This window comes from Eschscholzia californica, unplaced genomic scaffold (assembly GCF_041429995.1).
Source record: "Eschscholzia californica isolate CP2 unplaced genomic scaffold, dmEscCali1.0.p SCAF_4, whole genome shotgun sequence".
Taxonomy (NCBI): Eukaryota; Viridiplantae; Streptophyta; class Magnoliopsida; order Ranunculales; family Papaveraceae; genus Eschscholzia; species Eschscholzia californica.
The window spans coordinates 33,260,114-33,278,381 of record NW_028238461.1 but is presented as its reverse complement, the minus strand read 5'-3'; the positions used below and the strand labels follow the sequence as shown (position 1 = coordinate 33,278,381).

The 18,268-nt window shown below is 38.7% G+C and overlaps 3 long non-coding RNA genes across 4 annotated transcripts; 1 reads left to right on the top strand and 2 right to left on the bottom strand.

Moving 5' to 3' along the window:
- Positions 1-5,565: 5,565 nt before the first annotated feature.
- Positions 5,566-10,421, bottom strand: LOC147544209 (uncharacterized). 2 transcript variants are annotated; one of them, XR_015239841.1, is made up of 3 exons: positions 10,303-10,421; positions 9,587-9,664; positions 5,566-6,870 (listed from the first exon to the last, which is right to left on the bottom strand). It is a non-coding gene; the product is annotated as an uncharacterized LOC147544209 (long non-coding RNA). The 2 variants fall into 2 exon arrangements; XR_015239842.1 differs by lacking the exon at positions 5,566-6,870 and adding an exon at positions 7,868-8,143.
- On the top strand, positions 7,580-16,000 carry LOC147544208 (uncharacterized). The gene is made up of 2 exons (XR_015239843.1): positions 7,580-8,076; positions 12,709-16,000. It is a non-coding gene; the product is annotated as an uncharacterized LOC147544208 (long non-coding RNA).
- On the bottom strand, positions 14,411-16,917 carry LOC147544207 (uncharacterized). The gene is made up of 3 exons (XR_015239840.1): positions 16,788-16,917; positions 16,072-16,149; positions 14,411-14,627 (listed from the first exon to the last, which is right to left on the bottom strand). It is a non-coding gene; the product is annotated as an uncharacterized LOC147544207 (long non-coding RNA).
- Between the last annotated feature and the right edge of the window lie 1,351 nt (positions 16,918-18,268).

The following is an 18,268-nucleotide window of genomic DNA, read 5'->3' as shown; positions in this document are numbered from 1 at the left end:
TTCTCTTTCTTCTCTTTTTCTCTCTCTCAAACTCTACTAAATGATGAAGAACCCTAGCCCCTTGCCTTCTTCTCTCTCTCTCTTCTTACTTGGTTCTTGAATGATGATTGAAGAAGAAGATGAATAGTGTATTTGACTCAAACCCTAGACTTAGTCAACCTTGACTTTGACCCAAACTTGAGTCCATTGGGTGCCTCCAAAATCTCTTCTTTCTTCATCTTCTTTGGGCTTGGGTTTTAGACTTCACTTGGAAATCAAGAGGGTGCCTTCTAGAATTACAACCAAAGGAGGGTGCCTTCATAGAATCCTTGTTTTAAGACCGAACCTCGACTTCTTTCTTTCACAACTTCCCCGTCCGAACTCGGAATTGACTTCCGTTTTCACCGTTGGGCTCGTATTTGACTCCTCTTCTCATATGATTTGCTTGAAGTCTTTTTCTCTCATTTTGGGCACATGAAATGATAGTGATAATTCGCTCCCTTTATTCCGAATTTCATGTTTAGCTCCAAATATGGTACCTAAACAAGAAAAACACATAAAATATTATTGATAACACTCGAAAATGACTAATTAGTCTATGTTAGTCTCTCCAAATGTGACATTTTCGTGTCACATCAACATCCCCAAACTTAAACTTTGCTAGTCCTCGAGCAAACAAAATAAAATGAAAGCCTAACTCACTTTCGGAGGAATCCCGGTTGCATTTAGCATATGCAACAAGCCGTTAAACCCCTAGATTACCCCTAGTGGACGAGTGTCGTCTCGTGAGGGTTTCCATAGATGATACCCACAAACATCGAGTCTCATGAGACATAAGGGTTCAATATCGAAATCATAGATAAGCATGATTCGTATAGTAAAGGATTTAAGCATGTCAACACATAATGAATCAAGTAAATAAGTTCATATAAAAGCTAAAGGCCCCTTCACTAATGATCTTACCCTAAAGTGCTAGTGTCATACCATAATGAGCAACATCTATGTTCCGAAGTCGCAAAACCTTGATTCCTAAATTAGTACATTTCGCCTCGACTTCGGCCTCACGGACATACACTCCAAATATGAAATCGCTCAAGAATGGTTCGCTCGTATGTGTGAGTGTGATCACTAACATGGACTCAACACATAAAAAGGGGTGAGGACAACATTTTGGAACGAATGATCTTCGAAAAGGAATTAGCTACTAAATAGAGTGGGGAAGCTCACTCGCCCTTCTCACCCATTCTACCCTCTAAGAATGTCTTCTAAAGGTTAACGGATACTAGAAATGGATGATGATGGTGGATTCCCAAGAATGTCGAACTCTTCATGATAGAACCTCTTAAGCATTTCCACATTCGTTTCTTGCTTCGAATACTTATTCATGAACATACACACAAACACACATATATACAATCACATCACTCACACAAAAGAGCTAACATGCTCAAAACATAACATAAACAACTTTATTCATCATTCATTTTTTTTTCTTTTTGTCTTTCTTTCTTTCTTTTTTTCACTTTTTCACTTTTTTTTTCACTTTTTTTTTTCACAACACAATATCACATAAAACAAACATAACTCGCACAATACTATATTCGTGCAATCAACTTTTTTTTCCTTTCATACTTGCTTTTGACATTCTTCGTTCTTTTCTTCTCATGTATTCATTCTCGGGATGTAAGATGATGATGGTAATGGAGTATCCGCCTCTCTCTAGTTGGCATTCTCATCGGGTTTCATAGACTACAAGGACAAGGTTAATTCGCTATCCTAATGTCACTCCTAGTGGCTAAGGAAGTTGAGCACACGAGATCAAATGAGCTCTTTTAATAGGTACGAGGTTGAGTAGCTCTTCATTCTACTCGGAGTTAGCGCGGAAGAGTACACTCGAAGGGCAATTTAGGCTTTGAGCTCTCACATGGGTTAAGTCTCCATTAATGACTACTCTAGGTCTCTTAGAGATGTTTCTTCTTCACTAAGATGTTACTCCCATAGTATAACACAAACACTCAAAGACTCGACTTTCATGCAAAGGTCACTAGCAATCACAAAACTCATCAACTCAAGACATATGCATCAACATTCTTAAAACCATCACTACAATCACATGCAAATCTACTCAAAATGTTCAAAATTTTCAAATTTTGGCTAATTTGAACCCTTTTGTCTTTGAAACCCATGGTCATGCATTGGTTATGGTCATATCCCGCATCCCCAAACTTAAAACTAACATTGTCCTCAATGTTCAAAGCATACACTCACCAAATGATAAAGAGGCACATCAATTTAAAGAGAAGAGTGGAGAGATATTACCATAACCGAAGGAGATAAAAGATGATACTACCAAGACTCATGTATAACGAGGTTCCAAGTTGATGCCTAGCTCACGCCATCCCCAAACTTGGAACAAACCACGCCTTAGAAGTAAAACAAGTAAGAAATGCTCCTAAAATATCCAAAAATATAATGAGAATGAAGCACATAGAAACATGACCATATAAAATGACCACTCACGCGGGATCACTCGATTGCATTGAGCTATGGTCATATCCCGCATCCCCAAACTTAAAACTAACATTGTCCTCAATGTTCAAAGCATACACTCACCAAATGATAAAGAGGCACATCAATTTAAAGAGAAGAGTGGAGAGATATTACCATAACCGAAGGAGATAAAAGATGATACTACCAAGACTCATGTATAACGAGGTTCCAAGTTGATGCCTAGCTCACGCCATCCCCAAACTTGGAACAAACCACGCCTTAGAAGTAAAACAAGTAAGAAATGCTCCTAAAATATCCAAAAATATAATGAGAATGAAGCACATAGAAACATGACCATATAAAATGACCACTCACGCGGGATCACTCGATTGCATTGAGCTATGCAATTAGCCTTTGATTCTCTTGTTTTCACACAAGAGCACGAGTTATGTCTCGTGGAGGGTTTCCAGAGATGCTACCCACAAACATCAAAGGCCCATCTTAATCGGCTAACGATCATATAGCAAAAGACGGAAGATTTGGGGGTCAACCCAAAGAAAGCTATATACACATGGTAATCGTCTCACAAAAATATTAAACCAAAGAACTGCGCGTGAGACGAAAACCGAAAAGAGGCCATCCCCAAACTTAGTGGATGCACGGTCCACTAAGTTAGCATGAATGCTAGGGGCGACGACTAAGAAGTCGTCAAAAGGATCGACATAGAAGTGAAGTGAGAGGAGGTCAGTCGAAGGCAAAAAGTCAAACTCAAGCTTAGTGGATAAAATATCCACTAAGTCCCTAGACATGCTAGGGAAGACGTCCGAAGTGTCCCAAAAGGGGTCAACAACCGAGTCTGAGATCATGTGGAAGGTCGAACTAGACTCTAAGGGTAAGGCAATAGGCTCGGGGACCAAGTCAAGATCCATAAGTTCCTCAGGTAAATAATCCAACAAGCTATCCGCTATCTCTTCAACTACTATGTTATCGACATCCTTAAAGGCATCGGGAGCCTCAAAGTTAGGCATAACACCTTCCACTCTACATAACCCATCCAAATAATCACAAGTGTTAAAGATTGGAAAGTTCAACATTATGTGATTCCCAAGTTTGCTCGTAGAGCTATCATCCTCAACATCAAAATCTAATGTAGTCGAATCATGGTGACAATGGTCGAGGGAGTGAGCAATAAGGGTTATCGGACAATTCATGCTCTAAGGGTCTGTCAAGAGCTTCTTCGACATTTAACTTAAGACTAGAGTTAGGTGTATTACCCTCACCATCATTCATAGTCTCTTCTTGAGTTTGGGGTGCGCAAACCCCTTCCTCGTCGACGATGGGCTCTGACTCAAGTCTATCAACAATTTTGAGAAGTCGTTCCGTGATCTCTTTTATATCTCGATTGAATCTAGTTTGGTACTCTAAAATTGCTTGGAGAGTGTCTTCAGACATCTCCTCGTAATAAGGCACATGAGTATAACTAGACGAAGACTCTCGCGAAACACGGATCATGGGACAATACTCGGTCAAATGGTCTAAGCTCGCACAAATAGCACAAATCGGATTAATGGTCTCCATGGTCCTTTCTTCACTATCTTCATGTAGATACCTAGACTCGACTCTTTGAGTGGAATCATCGAGTCGGGAATTGTCATCACTAAATGAACCGTTCATATATGCTTGTCGATAGTCACGAAGACTTCGACGTGGTCGATCAATACTAATGGAACTACGGTTATCATCAAATGACAAATCCATACATGAAGGTGTGGTCATCCCAAATTCTTGTCGATAGTCTCGAAGACTCTTACGGGGTTAATTACCCTCATGCTCATAATCCCTAAAACCATATTCATGACGAGTTTGACCGACTCCATACATCCGTCGATATTCACCCATGGTCATCCTAGGTCGGTCAGACTCAACTCGCTTATTCCTATCACTAGTCGTAACATTCCTATATAAATTTGAGTAGTCCTGATGACTTGTAGATGGTCGACTAGTGTTGGAAAGAGTTCGCATAAGGTCATTCTCATCAAATGACCAACTTGCCATGATCTCACAATATTCAGGGATACTAACACGCACTCGCAAAAATGGGAACAAACACTTATAGAACTAAACAATCACACACAAGTAAAAAGGATGAGATAGAATGCGATACTATCGAGTGCTCCTCTTGTTTCGTTCGTCTTTCTTCTTAAGCTTCTCGAATCCTTCCTTTTCCTTCGTCGTTATGTCACTTTTGGCTCTTTTCTCGAAATCGGTACCTAAAAGAAGATAAAAAGATAAAAAACTATAAAAACAAATAAAGAAAAAAAAAAACGTCTAAGAAAGCAACTAACACAAGACTAATGAACAAAACAACAAACGTTATCCTAACTACTAAACCTATCCCCGGCAGCGGCGCCAAAAACTTGATGCACCCGAAAAGGTTACACACCCAAGCGGAGGTATCAAGTAGTAATCCGGCAAAGCCGGCAAAGCCGGGATCGATCCAAGGATAGGAAGGTAGTTGGGATATCGAAGGGTCTTGTCCCTCGGTCTAGATATTTCAAGCTAACTTAAACTAAAAAGGAAAGGAAGGAACATTAATAAGGGGTTTTGATTGAATAAGCAATAAAGAAAACAAATAAACTAATTAAACGATATATGTAGCCGGGCGAGAGAGATTCGAGAGAAGAGTCGAAGGAACAAGAGTTGGGAGACGGTAAGACTCGATTCGGGCAACAAATAAGTCAGAGAGGTGTCGAAGTCCGGGAATCCATAATGATAAACCTACGACTATGTGTAGTCCGATTTGATGTGTCGAGGTACAATCGATATTCGACTCCTAAAAGTAGATGTCTCTAAGTACTATGTATATCCGGAGATCATACTTAGTCAAACAAACGTCTAAATCAGCTAATCCCGAGTCATCGAAAGTGTCGTCTAGTCGCCTAACTATGTGAAGTGCATGACAAGACACATGAAATTATGACTTAGACTACGATCGATATCGAATACTTCGTTTCGTCTATTAACTATGCGAAGTGCTTGACAAGACACATGAAAATACGATCAAAACGATAATCGAATCAAATGAACATCAATTCATAATCAAAACATCAAATCATATTAAACATAATCACAAATTCATCACATTTCATCTCATATAATCGACACACTTGATTTAGCTAACATGGTGAATAAGTAATAAATGAAAAGAAATGATAAGAGAAATCCCCCTTTTTCGATGTGGCTCGAGGCTAGGTTCGTCGAGAAGAATGAGTCTCTAAGTGTAGTCGATCTCCCCGTAGCAAAAATCAGATTTCCCCATAGCGACCACCATCATCTTCTCCATTTTTCACCCAAACTCCATTAAAGCTTCATCAAGCTTTCTCTCTCTAAAGATTTCTTACCCAAAATCAAAATCAAACATATGAGAAGCAAGCCAAGATGATGGGGAGTAAAAGCCCTATGGTTTTCGGCCAAGATTATGGCCGGAAACCATAGAAAAATCCGGCCAAAGAAGCTTCAAGATCCGGCCAAAATCATGGAGTTCCCGGCCAAAATAGCTAGATCCGGGCCAAAGGGAGCTTGCTCCGAGCCGCTGCTGCTGTCCCGTGCCGAGAAGCTCGCTGTGGCCGCGTCCCGTGAAGTGTACGTGCATCCCCGAGCTCCGGTAGCTGCTGGTCCGTCTGTTCTGGTCCGGCTGCTGGAAGCTAGCACGAGCTGCTGTCCCGAGCATAGAGCACCAACCCGAGCTGCTAACATGGCCGCCCCTTTGCTGTCCCGTCCGTGCTGCTCAGCAGCTTCTCCCGAGCAGCTCGAGCTGCTGCCGTGCAGCCCGAGCTGCTGCCGGCCAAGGCTAGGCCGGCCTTGCCTTGGCCGGCACTCCTCCTTCTCCTTATTCTCTTTTTCTCTCTCTCAAACTCTACTAAATGATGAAGAACCCTAGCCCCTTGCCTCCTTCTCTCTCTCTCTTCTTACTTGGTTCTTGAATGATGATTGAAGAAGAAAATGAATAGTGTATTTGACTCAAACCCTAGACTTAGTCAACCTTGACTTTGACCCAAACTTGAGTCCATTGGGTGCCTCCAAAATCTCTTCTTTCTTCATCTTCTTTGGGCTTGGGTTTTAGACTTCACTTGGAAATCAAGAGGGTGCCTTCTAGAATTACAACAAAAGGAGGGTGCCTTCATAGAATCCTTGTTTTAAGACCGAACCTCGACTTCTTTCTTTCACAACTTCCCCGTCCGAACTCGGAATTGACTTCCGTTTTCACCGTTGGGCTCGTCTTTGACTCCTCTTCTCATATGATTTGCTTGAAGTCTTTTTCTCTCATTTTGGGCACATGAAATGATAGTGATAATTCGCTCCCTTTATTCTGAATTTCATGTTTAGCTCCAAATATGGTACCTAAACAAGAAAAACACATAAAATATTATTGATAACACTCGAAAATGACTAATTAGTCTATGTTAGGCTCTCCAAATGTGACATTTTCGTGTCACATCATTAGGCGACTAGACAACACTTTCGTTGACTCGGGATTAACCGATTATGATGTTTGTTTGACTAAGTATGACCTCCGGATATACGTAGTGCTTATAGATATCACCTTAGGAGTCGAACATCGATTATACTTTGAAACATTAGATCGGACTACATATAGTGGTAGGTTTATCATTATGGATTTCCGGGTTCGACACCTCTCTCATTTATTTGTTGCCTCCCGACTCTTGTTCCTCCGATACTTCTCTCGAATCTCTCTCGCCCGTTTACATAAATTGTTTAGTTTGTTTTATTGGTTTTCTTTTGTTGCTCTTTCAATCAAAACCCCCATTTATCTTTGTTTCCTTTCCTTTTTAGTCCAAGTTAGCATTTGATATCTAAGATCGGCGAACGAGACTCTTTGATATCCGAGTTACCCTCCTATCCTTGGATCGACTCCGGTTTTACTGGTTACTACTTGATACCTCCGCTTGGGTGTGCAACCTTTTCGGGTGCATCAGAGAGAGAAGATTATTTCTAATCCTTTATCTAATAAAGTCTTCATCTTTTAATGTGTTTGTGTTAGTTGATACCTGGATTGAAAAGTACAGAAAAGAGAGAAATCAGTAGGCAATGTGACGCCCCGTGTTCCGAATCACGGTTTGCCAGGCAGTTTATAAAAGAAACTCGGTCTCAGACTCACTAAAACCAGTTTCAAATATAAACCCAAGCCAAAACTCTCATCACGGGTTACAAATCAAGAACAAACACAGCGGAAAATCAAATATAGTTTAAACCTTTTGAAAATATGCTCGGAAAATATGTAACCCAAAATAGTTTTCATAAAGAAAAAAAACAACTTGAATTCATGTTTATAAAAAGTTCACAGAAGAGACTGAATTAGGACAGAGTCTCCTCTATAAATTGAACATATCAAACCTGAAAAACCTGTCAAACATTCATCATACATATCTCACAAACTTCTAAATATCAATAGCATCAAATAGAAAGTGATAATGTGCATACTATTTACATGTGTACAATCGCAAACGAGTGAGAGAACGATCCTAACTATTCTAGATGATACATATATAATATTAACGTTGTGATAATGTTGAAAATACAATAGAAGTTATAATCCTACATAATGTGAGCCGTCGAAGTAAACTATGTCACTCCAGGTCACCAATACCTGCAACTGAACAACAACAAATAGGAACGAGATAACCCGAAGGTCAGCTCAGTAGGATACCTAGACATCTACCCGCACCACACACATCAACATTTTAATATATTAATAGTTATAAGTGTTACATATATACAGATATATATATACAGAGATATCAATATGCACACGAAGCAAAACAATATAGCAAGATAATTCTTCTAGCTTACCAAGATCACGACTGAATACGCCCTCAGTCGGGGTCACCTACTATTCGGCTAGGAAGAACCGGTAGGCCTTTGTTAGTACGTAGGCAGGCGGCGCCTTATCGAACGTTTGACTACTGCAGTGTACACATGGATCCACGTAATACCCCGGTAAGAGCTTCCGTAACTCTCCCTTCGTCATCATCCCCCATCGGGCTGGCTTGTGATCTCAATACGCATCGAATAGTAAATCTCACCCAAACAATGATACGCTTAGAATATGTCATGACTTACCCAGACGACTATAAGAGTATCGTCGCTTAGTAGAGCCATATACCCACGGTGATACAATTATCTCGTCTTGAGGCGCGTCCTATCTCCGGCCAGATCTGACACTTCCTCGCAAGGTAACTCATTGACCATTCGAAGAATACCCAAACATATGCATGAACCTATAATAATATTAAATGATCTGATAGGCTCCCAAAGCTACAAGAACAGAGCCCTCCTAACAAGTCCCATCAACCGAAGGAGAAGAGCGTTCTTGTGTCTCAAGGTAGGGTAAACCCTGTTTAAAGCCAAGCTTTTACAAGTTTTCACTTTCAGGGATTAAGTATTTTCTTTTAAGAAAACTTGGGTAAACACCCTCTTTCGGTTCGGTGAAACATTGTACGTATCAAACACAAGACATACAGAATTCAAACCACACTTACCAGTGGCTTAGCAGAATAAATAAACAAACATGGCACTGGTCAGTCCCCTAATCACTCCAAGGGTCGGAATACCCCAACTCCCAATCTCTCTCCGGACCCCATTCCGGGTAAACTAGAATGGTCGTTACCAAACGGCTGGCCACGAACCGAGTGTAACCCTTGACATAATTCATGGCTAATCCATAACATAAAATAAACAAGGGGACCAACCAATGCCCGTGGTAAAACAACCATTACACGTAACACAGATCAAGCGATTCCGCCTCCATGTTATACACGCAGCTCAAGCGATTCCGCCACCACGTGTTTACAATTCACACAAAAAGATCACACAGATCAAGCGATTCTGCCTCCATGTGATTATTTTACAGAAAAACCAATTTGTTTTTAAAAGAGAAACATCCATAACATAGAGCACACCACATACATACATATCATACCAGATCATATCATAAATTGAACTAGAGAACTATAAAAAGAAGAAAATTACTAACTATATATATATAATGGTGAAACGAGGAATACCCGTGCTGCAAGTAAGATTCATAGGATCTTACCTCTTCTTGCGCTTCCAATGATGCTCCTGAGTAAGCTCCACTTCTCCTCGAGCTCCCTATTGCAGTTCATTAGTCCTACTGAAATATGAAAGAGCAAAACGGTCATTTGACAGTTACATAACTGTCAAGACTCCTCTTGCAAAGCAAGAATGCATAAAATGAATGAAACTATACTAGGAATGTCCTATCGGTACTATAGAGTCCACTGAGATGATCCATCGAGCATTTGAAATATATACAAATCAACCAACCAACTTCCCATAAATTCTATTTTACATTTCCGAGTCTTCATAAGCTGACAAATCATATAATGAACCAAATACTATGAATCTTGAACTATCAAATCATAAAATGAACCTAATGTTACGAATCCATAACTCAACCTATCCATTTATGTTAAATACGGCAAGGTTCGGGTAACCATCTTTATTCCAATTCATTATAAAACTGATCCAAATATGAAATTCGAGCACTAAAATAATTCGGCAGCACCCCGTCTATATATGGACACCCCAAAATAGTCTATAATATCCTAAACATCATCCTGAACATAAATCATTCGACGAAATTAAAGAATAACTCCTCCAAATTTCGATCCCAAATGAAATTATACCCAACCATACAGTTATCGAAATAACAACCAAATAACCACCAAATTAGGACAAAATAGAAAATTCTAAACGGATAGATATGTAGAACAAGTCGAATGGAATTACCTGGAACAAGTTTCATTGAATTCCGACCACCGGACTCGAAGAAATCGACGAACCAAATCTAAAACCCTTTAGCCTTGAAATGTATTCGGTCTCTCTGATTTCTGTTGGCTTTGAAATTCAATTGAAAAACAACTTAATTGGATTAGAATGAAGTGGGGCTTTAGGTGGGTGGCGTGTGGGTGCATGCAGTGGGTTAGGTGGAGACAGAAAATGAATTCAAAATTGAGTTTAAAGACGTGGGTTTAATGGAGGCACTTGGTGGGCACGTGTAAGCGTCAAATGGTGTTTAGCTTTAGATTTCTTAAGGGGAGAAAAGTGGGTGCCACATGTCACTTAATGAGATGGCCATGGATTTTAAATTTGTTTGAAGCCCCCAATTATTAACTACTTACTAACACGTCCAATCATATTTATATTCAACTAATTCAACCTTCATTCATTACCATATGACCCCCAGTTTAACCTTTTTCTTTCTCTTTTTCACCCCACAACTAGCAACGAATAAACTATATAGTCCACATTAACTCGATAAAGAAGAAAATTATCGAATACAAAATGATAGTCAAACCACGCCCGATCTTCACGTGTGACCAGTCAAAATTCATAATTTTTCGAGAACTTTCCGATGAGTTGCACTAATCAACTAAAATAAGTATTCAATACTAAACCCCGAAGAAACCACTAAATCCGCTCGACGCTCTAACTCATCCGATTATCCGCCTTGAAGGTCTGGGTGCTACAATACTACCCCCCTTAATTGGAATTTCGTCCTCGAAATTCGAAGAGAGTAGAATTGAAACAACAATTTCCAATGTCAACAGAATCTGACACAAAACTCGAATCGGAAGAACAACCAGTTTCAACACCAAATCAGACTTCTATAACCTGTAAATTCCTTAGGATTCCCTCATCCTCATTCGTAATTCATCGAAGTCAAAATTTTCTGAACTATTCTGTCAGGACAGTCCGCATAAGAAGACAACTCTCCCTACCACTGAAGTGTCTTTGTCGATGATCAACGAAACTCCCTTATCTCTTCTACCAATCTGAACCAAGAAGATCTACAACTCTAACTTACAAATAATGAAGACCAAAAGCTACAAACGAAAACTTAAATAACATCAATCTGATGAGAATAAATTTCATATTAAAAATCCAAGCAATCTGCCAATGTGCTAGACAATGAATAAACGCTCGACAAGTGCTCCCACGATTTCGTTCGAAGCAACCACTCCTAAGCTCAAAAATCTGACCATATGCTCAGAAGACAGCTAACCAACCTTTTCTATTCTTCTGTCTAATTCCATCTACCAACTCTAATCTTGGAAGAAACTATATCATTTCTGAAACCACAAACTCACTGCATCTAACAAAACCAATTTGGCTAAACTCTATAAACAAACAAGATCCAACCCTTTATATTCTGAATTCTTCTACAAAACCTATAATATAAATGAGTGAAGAGGTTAAACACTAATATGTGCAACCATAGAATAAGATTACACATATGTTTCCTCTTCTGACATTGAACTCATACTCTGAAACAAATTCTGAAATATGAAACAACTGAACGATAAATTTACTGAGCTTCCATCTTACCCCACGATCAAAGAATAATCGATAACAATAACCATATTCAATACGAGAAAGCAAAGAATGAAGACCTCTATAATCTATATATAAGAATAAATTGTCGTTAATTCCACATCCTCAAAGAAAATAGCATTCTCGATAACATAAGAAAATACCGATACCCACAATATAGGAAAATAAAGAATGAGGACATCTGTAACATGTACAAGTCAATGTTGGCGTTGCCACTACAACCTCAAGAAAATATGGTTGTTGTCGATAAGATGATAAAAATAAAGATAGAAGACCGCTATAACATCTATACAAATTATAGATAAACCAACCCTCTAGAATCATTCTACAAAAATCTGAGAACCCTAGATACTTCTACCAACAAAGCCTGCCTCTATCAATATAATCTCAATATCAAAATATCTCGCCGACTCAATATAACTCAACCTTACACATTAGCCTTTGCAGTATAACAATAATTTGCTAGCCATAATTCCCCAATCACTAAATAAACAGAATATTGTTGATGAAATCCTCGTAGTCTTATATGAAAAATATATATCCTTTAGAAAAATCGAACTCAATATCGTGCAGTCAACATATAACTTGAGAATACCATCTCGTATAGTACAACTGAATGAAAAGATGTACCAGATAACAACTGAACTTAGACAACTATCCTTCTCACTGATAATACTCTGACAACTGAATAAAACCCCGACATAACTCACATTAGCGCCCCATCTATAAATCTGAAGGCCAACACATCTATTATTTCCAGGAGACGAACTACCATTCAGTGAAGTAGTCTCTCTCGATAAGGTCATGTGTCTGATGCCCCTAAATCTCACTACCAACAACTATAGCCGATAAAAGATATGTGTCTCTATCATATAACTTTCTTTCAACTAGACCATACCTTATTTGTAATCAAACTAAAATAATACATGCTCGAAACAAAACCGATCAAAGTCAACCTCAACTCTCTCTAATTGATCTGATCGAAACTGATAAATTAAGGAAGGTGTACAACTACCATGAGGTCCATAACACAAAAGGTCCGACTCATCTTCTCATCTAGTGAATCCTTCGTAGCGTTGTGGTCGCACCATTATGATCAGAATACTTCTTCAGTGGTTCAATCTGCAGTTTCTTCATTACTCGATGGCATTTCTCATATTATCGATTCACCTAGGTTAATTACTCCTGGCAATGTCTTCATATGAGAATCACCTGCTCGAGTGACTTAGGCTCACAAAATTTTACCACAACTTCATCCATATCAGATAAGTTGTCCACGCCTATTATTCCTTGACTTTGTTGCCTAGGTTATTGTTGCTGGACACCTGATTGTTAGCACCATTTCTTGCTTCGGTTTCCCTGAGTCATTATAGATTTCCAAATCGTCCTTCTATGGGGGATTAGCTTACTAGTTCACTATCCTTGTCCTAAATGAACCAATATATCCATATTCATCTTGTAATTTTCTTAACATTTTCCAATTGTCGATCTTTGTGAACTTGTATAATGTCAAAAGTCAACTACACTTAACTTCCTCAGGCACTTTTGTCTTTGATACTTTCACAACATCAATATGCCGCCCTGCCCAAAACTTTATACCAAACCATCTTATCAATCCTTGACCGGCCACTTGTACCACCTTGCACAATAATCGAGGAAACAAACGACCAATGTAAACCGTTCACCAAGTATTCCTTTTCAGAGTACATCGAAGTATCGAAAATCAGAGAAGTCTATCCACAACGAACCAATGATATGAACCTAAGCCTAATATGAATGCAATTCGTACCTCAATAATGCTCGGTTGATTGTCATCACTATCTTCTGCAGGCAATGTGCTCGGCAAACAAAATCACAATGTAAGTGACCTACCGTTAAAGGAGCCTTAATCACATTATGATATCTGAGTGGGACCTTCACGTAGGCCTGACTCAGATGTGCTGAGCACATAAAGTCAGCAAAGATAAAATCAAAATCTTAAAATGTCAAATAAAACAAAATAAAATCAACAATATTATTATCTTTTCATATTTTATGTTGAAGCTTTTACGAATTTAACAAGCCTTGGTACTTTTAGTTACCTCACCCATTATAGCACAGAAGTATATTCTGATGCCAGTCGGCCCAATGCACGTACTCATGCTCTGATACCAACTGTGACGCCCCGTGTTCCGAATCACGGTTTGCCAGGCAGTTTATAAAAGAAACTCGGTCTCAGACTCACTAAAACCAGTTTCAAATATAAACCCAAGCCAAAACTCTCATCACGGGTTACAAATCAAGAACAAACACAGCAGAAAATCAAATATAGTTTAAACCTTTTGACAATATGCTCGGAAAATATGTAACCCAAAATAGTTTTCATAAAGAAAAAAAAACAACTTGAATTCATGTTTATAAAAAGTTCACAGAAGAGACTGAATTAGGACAGAGTCTCCTCTATAAATTGAACATATCAAACCTGAAAAACCTGTCAAACATTCATCATACATATCTCACAAACTTCTAAATATCAATAGCATCAAATAGAAAGTGATAATGTGCATACTATTTACATGTGTACAATCGCAAACGAGTGAGAGAACGATCCTAACTATTCTAAATGATACATATATAATATTAACGTTGTGATTATGTTGAAAATACAATAGAAGTTATAATCCTACATAATGTGAGCCGTCGAAGTAAACTATGTCACTCCGGGTCACCAATACCTGCAACTGAACAACAACAAATAGGAACGAGAAAACCCGAAGGTCAGCTCAGTAGGATACCTAGACATCCTACCCGCACCACACACATCAACATTTTAATATATTAATAGTTATAAGTGTTACATATATACAGATATATATATACAGAGATATCAATATGCACACGAAGCAAAACAATATAGCAAGATAATTCTTCTAGCTTACCAAGATCACGACTGAATACGCCCTCAGTCGGGGTCACCTACTATTCGGCTAGGAAGAACCGGTAGGCCTTTGTTAGTACGTAGGCAGGCGGCGCCTTATCGAACGTTTGACTACTGCAGTGTACACATGGATCCACGTAATACCCCGGTAAGAGCTTCCGTAACTCTCCCTTCGTCATCATCGCCCATCGGGCTGGCTTGTGATCTCAATACGCATCGAATAGTAAATCTCACCCAAACAATGATACGCTTAGAATATGTCATGACTTACCCAGACGACTATAAGAGTATCGTCGCTTAGTAGAGCCATATACCCACGGCGATACAATTATCTCGTCTTGAGGCGCGTCCTATCTCCGGCCAGATCTGACGCTTCCTCGCAAGGTAACTCATTGACCATTCGAAGAATACCCAAACATATGCATGAACCTATAATAATATTAAATGATCTGATAGGCTCCCAAAGCTACAAGAACAGAGCCCTCCTAACAAGTCCCATCAACCGAAGGAGAAGAGCGTTCTTGTGTCTCAAGGTAGGGTAAACCCTGTTTAAAGCCAAGCTTTTACAAGTTTTCACTTTCAGGGATTAAGTATTTTCTTTTAAGAAAACTTGGGTAAACACCCTCTTTCGGTTCGGTGAAACATTGTACGTATCAAACACAAGACATACAGAATTCAAACCACACTTACCAGTGGCTTAGCAGAATAAATAAACAAACATGGCACTGGTCAGTCCCCTAATCACTCCAAGGGTCGGAATACCCCAACTCCCAATCTCTCTCCGGACCCCATTCCGGGTAAACTAGAATGGTCGTTACCAAACGGCTGGCCACGAACCGAGTGTAACCCTTGACATAATTCATGGCTAATCCATAACATAAAATAAACAAGGGGACCAACCAATGCCCGTGGTAAAACAACCATTACACGTAACACAGATCAAGCGATTCCGCCTCCATGTTATACACGCAGCTCAAGCGATTCCGCCACCACGTGTTTACAATTCACACAAAAAGATCACATAGATCAAGCGATTCTGCCTCCATGTGATTATTTTACAGAAAAACCAATTTGTTTTTAAAAGAGAAACATCCATAACATAGAGCACACCACATACATACATATCATACCATATCATATCATAAATTGAACTAGAGAACTATAAAAAGAAGAAAATTACTAACTATATATATATAATGGTGAAACGGGGAATACCCGTGCTGCAAGTAAGATTCATAGGATCCTACCTCTTCTTGCGCTTCCAATGATGCTCCTGAGTAAGCTCCACTTCTCCTCGAGCTCCCTATTGCAGTTCATTAGTCCTACTGAAATATGAAAGAGCAAAACGGTCATTTGACAGTTACATAACTGTCAAGACTCCTCTTGCAAAGCAAGAATGCATAAAATGAATGAAACTATACTAGGAATGTCCTATCGGTACTATAGAGTCCACTGAGATGATCCATCGAGCATTTGAAATATATACAAATCAACCAACCAACTTCCCATAAATTCTATTTTACATTTCCGAGTCTTCATAAGCTGACAAATCATATAATGAACCAAATACTATGAATCTTGAACTATCAAATCATAAAATGAACCTAATGTTACGAATCCATAACTCAACCTATCCATTTATGTTAAATACGGCAAGGTTCGGGTAACCATCTTTATTCCAATTCATTATAAAACTGATCCAAATATGAAATTCGAGCACTAAAATAATTCGGCAGCACCCCGTCTATATATGGACACCCCAAAATAGTCTATAATATCCTAAACATCATCCTGAACATAAATCATTCGACGAAATTAAAGAATAACTGCTCCAAATTTCGATCCCAAATGAAATTATACCCAACCATACAGTTATCGAAATAACAACCAAATAACCACCAAATTAGGACAAAATAGAAAATTCTAAACGGATAGATATGTAGAACAAGTCGAATGGAATTACCTGGAACAAGTTTCATTGAATTCCGACCACCGGACTCGAAGAAATCGACGAACCAAATCTAAAACCCTTTAGCCTTGAAATGTATTCGGTCTCTCTGATTTCTGTTGGCTTTGAAATTCAATTGAAAAACAACTTAATTGGATTAGAATGAAGTGGGGCTTTAGGTGGGTGGCGTGTGGGTGCATGCAGTGGCTTAGGTGGAGACAGAAAATGAATTCAAAATTGAGTTTAAAGACGTGGGTTTAATGGAGGCACTTGGTGGGCACGTGTAAGCGTCAAATGGTGTTTGGCGTTAGATTTCTTAAGGGGAGAAAAGTGGGTGCCACATGTCACTTAATGAGATGGCCATGGATTTTAAATTTGTTTGAAGCCCCCAATTATTAACTACTTACTAACACGTCCAATCATATTTATATTCAACTAATTCAACCTTCATTCATTACCATATGACCCCCAGTTTAACCTTTTTCTTTCTCTTTTTCACCCCACAACTAGCAACGAATAAACTATATAGTCCACATTAACTCGATAAAGAAGAAAATTATCGAATACAAAATGATAGTCAAACCACGCCCGATCTTCACGTGTGACCAGTCAAAATTCATAATTTTTCGAGAACTTTCCGATGAGTTGCACTAATCAACTAAAATAAGTATTCAATACCAAACCCCGAAGAAACCACTAAATCCGCTCGACGCTCTAACTCATCTGATTATCCGCCTTGAAGGTCTGGGTGCTACAGGCAAGATGAAAAAAAAAATGTCTGGAAAATAATTTTCCCAGAAAGAAAATACTTCCGAGAAGACGAGAAAATTATTTTCCTTAGGGGCGCATTTGGCTGCCAGTGGAAAATCAGTGAGAAAAGTTTTGTTTTCCTCCCTATTTCTCTTTTATTTGTCATATTTGTTTTAAACTTTTATTATGAGCAGCTAATTCTCTATTTAGGGTAGATGATGAACCCATGTTCAAGATTTTAATCGAGTTTTAATGAAAACATCTCCCAGAATTAGGATGGTTCATTATCCGAAATTCTGAGTTATAAAAAGAAAGTGATTTAATTTGTCTAAATATTTGTTCTTAAAAATGATTTTATGTGGTGAATTCAGAAAACCCAGACTCTCCCCCATTTGAGTTCCTTGTATCATTTGTATTTATTTTCATTTCCATTATTTTATTTTAATATTTTATTCATTTTATTTCAAAACCAAAACAAAATCATTTTATTCTAAAATCTTATTACTTCCTAGTTTAAGAATAAGTTTAACTAGTCTCTGAGGAACAAACCGGTCTTAGCGGAAAAATTACAACTTGACACCCGTGCACTTGCGGGTGTAGACGTATTTAGGAAACTTTCTAGGCCCATCAAGTTTTTGGCGCCGCTGCCGGGGACTAAGTTTTAAATTTGTTCTATTCTTGGAAAATTTTATTTTTGGTAAGTTTTATTTTTAGACACTTTGACTTGCTTTTCCATTTTTGGTGTG